Here is a 4,211-nt window from a genome sequence, read left to right on the forward strand (position 1 = left end):
ACATATATAAACTATGTCAACTGGCATAGCTTATTACTGAGTGAATAGGCTTTAAGGCATTATTATAAACATAAAAGTTCATGTAACAAGAATGAAACATTTCATTTACCAGGAAAATACAATTGTCATTTTTTCAATTATAAATATACATGAGTAAAACTAACAAAGCAAGGAGAAATAAATCATCCTTTTTTACTTTGCTAACATTTATTTAGTTGGGGAGGTATGCATGTGCCATGGTGTATGTGTGAAGGTCAGAGGACATCTTGCTGTAGTCAGCTCTATCTCCTGACCATGTAGGTTTCAGGACTGAACTCAAGTCGTCAGGTTTGGTGGCAAGTGCACCATTTCACTGGCCAACAAATCTATACTTATTATGAGATTTCTAACGTATTAGTGAAAATTCACTGAGTAAATAAATTATTCTAAGCATAATAATGATATATAGTACTTGAAAAGTACAATTAGAAGTGGACATGTATAGGATATTGCATTTAAAACTTATAAATAACATACCCTTTGCAAGAACTCAAGAAAAAAATCACTTTACTCACATACTGAGCCGTAAAAAATATCAATAAATGTCAGAGGGTTAAAGTCATACAGACTACATGCAGTTAAGCTAAAAATCATAACAAAAATGTAACTAGTGGAGCTTGGAAGATGGCTCGGTCAGTATTAAGTGTTTGCTGCACAAACATGAAGATCTGAGTTTGATCCCCCAGAATCCCTGTTTAAAAAAAAAAAAAAAAAAAAAAATTGCCGGGCGTGGTAGTGCACACCTTTAATCCCAGCACTCTGGAGGCAGAGGCAAGCAGATATCTGTGAGTTCAAGGCCAGCCTGATTTACATAGTGAGTTCCCAGATAGCTGGGGCTACAGGGAGACCCTGCCTCAAAAAGGCCAAAACAAAAACAAAAACAAAAAAAAAACAGTGTGGTGACATGTAATCTCAGTACTGGGGAGAGAGACAGGGGCTATTACAGAGTTCCATACGTGGTCACATGCAGAGAATATATGTCTGAGGAATGCCCAGCCCTAGGTGAGACATCTACAGTGGAACCTCAACAACTGAGGCTCATGGAACATAGTGGAACAGGGGGTAGAGAGAATACTAATACACCCCTCAACTCTCACCAGCAAAGCTTCCTCGTATATCAGAATGCAATGCACACAGAAGGCCACAACTGGCCAAGTTTTAAGAAAATAAGAGACTGCAGAGTGTGTGTCCCTGGATAAGACTCTTATATTAAACCTCACCCACTCATGGCTCAGGGACCATTGCAGAAGAGGAGCAGAAGGATTGTAAGAGCCAGGGTTGATGCATGAACATAAGGAAACAGGCTTTCAGGCCCCTGGGAACTTGCTCATATGGACTTGCAACAGTGGTGACAACATGCACAAAACCCACGCCAACTCAATCAGACAAAAACCCAGCATAGAACTGGGGAAATGGGCAGCAGGCCCCAATCCTAGCCTAAGAACTATTGTAGTAGAGAACAAAATTAAGGTTTCCAATGAGCTTACTTAGGTGGCCTTATAAAAGGTATCCTGGATATATGCATGTCATGTGTAGTCTCTGTTAGTCCTACTTAGTGGAAAGATGCATTCATTCTGTTGCAGGAAATACTACACCTGATTACGAAGCTGTTACTCAAGAACCCACTGAGAGAGTCTTGGGTGGCAGACACATAATTCAAAATCAAAAAAATCCTATGTTCTAAAATTCAGAATGCACAACGTCTTTTAATAATGAGCTGTTAACCTCTCTGAGACAAGAGTAGACCTGACTGCCCTGCCACTAAGTGTGTGCAGATGAGGGAAGCTGAAAGCATGTTCAATCAAGTGAGGAACAGAACGTGAAAAAAGTGTCTCATTCACACGAAGAACAAAAATAGGCAAATCCAAAGCAATGTGGAGAATAGACATACAGACACATAGGAAAATGTACAGAGAAAGAAAAATGATCCTGAGGAGTTTCTTTCTTTCTTTTTTTTTTTTTTTTTTTTTTTTTTTTTTTTTAAAAGCTTGTCCACTAAAACCCGCTGCCATGGCAAGTCCCTGCTGACTGTAGCCCCAGCTGGCTTGGACTCACTATGTAGACCAGGTTGACCTTGAACTCACAGAGATCCACCTGCCTCTGCCTCCCGAGTGCTGGGATTACAGACGTGCGCCACCATGCCCGGCTTAATATGAGAGGAAAGAGGCACACGCTAAGATCCTGAAGTATTATATCATGTGCTATTCAAACTGAGTTGTGAGGAAATAGGCACGAAATTATCCTTAAACTGCAGATATTTGTGCATTATTATGCATAATATATATCCATATATAATGTGTATATGGACCAAATTCAGTGTCTTGTACCCACTGTGCCGTGCCCCCAGACTCAGGAAGCTATATTTACTAAAATAAATAAATAGATAAATAGAACCGGACACAGCACACCAAGTACAGTGTCTACATACTGGTTTTAACTCTGCTAGCAGGGGTCATAGAGAACAATAAAGCTCTCTTTTACGTGGCATTTGAAGATAATGATTGTGACCTTTGATCTATTCTATTCTTTACTTTGTATGTATGTTCTGGAACATGCTATATTTTATCCATGACAACTGGTTCTGATAGGGAACCAGGATAGGGAAGGGCCTACCCAGCAATGGCTGGCATAACAAAGCTAATCTGAAGCTCACTCAGGAGCAAAGTTGCCTCAGGGGTCCCAGGCTTGCTCACTCTAAAAGGAGGCATTTGTGACAGGCCTGGGACTGAGGTAACCACAGTCTAGAAGGGATAACTGGTTGTTGGACACTTGCCCCATCTTCTCTAACTAACAGGTCTGGGATTAAGACTCGGGAGACATTCCATTTGAAAAATCAGCAGCTCCTCCTGACTTGCATGACTGAGGAGTCTTTAAAGACACAAAACTTCAGTCTGCACTGCATCTAGAGACGACACGGACATTATAACACATACATGTGTTTGGAGATAACAATAAGACAGTGACTTCAAATTCCTTGGAAGAACACTGTAAGACTGGCCAATATCTCCAGGTAAGACTGAGGCATAGGGATATGGAGGGAGAGCACAGTTTACCTATAGCACATACCACATGCCTGTGTGCACGTATGTACACACACACACACACGTATGCATGCACACAACAGAAAATTTGTATAGCGTCTCCCTTCTTCCTTTCTTCCCTTCTTTTCTTTCTTCCTTGATCAATCATTTTTCTGTCTTTTTGGATCATGTAGGATGCTAACATAGTCCAACAGTCATAGAATGCTTCACTCTTCTATTTTAATTTATAATTAATCAGGACAACCTGGTATTCAGATCCTTCATGGTCAAGCCTGAGGTCACTGTTGACTATAAAGGAAAGACTATCCTTCTCTAAGCCTCATCAGTGGTCAGCACTTGAACAATGACCAAGTATAATTCACTGTCAGTCCATAAGGACAGGTGGGGTTGCCTGAATGAGTCAACCACGCCTCTGCATCCACTCACAGCTTTACCTCCTTCACATCCATTTCTTAGCATTTGAACCAGTAAGTAAAAATTTTTAAAAAAATCTTACTCATTCTCATTATGTAATTAATATTACTTGGGCTCTGATTATTAGATCATGATTAAGTTGACACACGGTTTCCACATGCCAAAACAAATGCTTTCCGTTGGTTTTTCTAAGTAGAATCAAGATTACTCAAGACAGCAGTGGTGTTAAGGAGGAAGAAGGCTCCTCCTCTTCGCTACTGACATCTCAGAATGTACAAACCCAACATTCTAGCAGTGCCAGGACACATTCAAAACAGCAATAATAATAATGATGAAATATTACTGGGTACTTTCTATGTAGTGGATTTATTATAAATACTTCAGTCATCATTAAAATTATAACATTTTATATGTTACCATTACATCATTTAAACAGAAATGGAAAATACAATTTTGAAAAATAAAATGGGGGCTGGAGGGATGGATCAGTGGTTAAGAACACTAGTTATTCTTGCAGAAGACCCAGGTTCGAATCCCAGCATGGCAGCTAACAACTGTCTTGTAACTCCAGTCCCAGGGGATCTGACAAACTCTTCTGACCTCTGCAGGCATTGCATGACATGGGTGCACTTAACTACAAGCAGGCAATACATGCATACACATAAAATAAAAATAATAAATAATTTTTTTAAAAAATAAGAAAAATAGAATGACTCC

The sequence above is a fragment of the Nannospalax galili genome, unplaced genomic scaffold (assembly GCF_000622305.1).
Source record: "Nannospalax galili isolate Female #2095 unplaced genomic scaffold, S.galili_v1.0 scaffold290, whole genome shotgun sequence".
NCBI classification, from domain to species: domain Eukaryota; kingdom Metazoa; phylum Chordata; class Mammalia; order Rodentia; family Spalacidae; genus Nannospalax; species Nannospalax galili.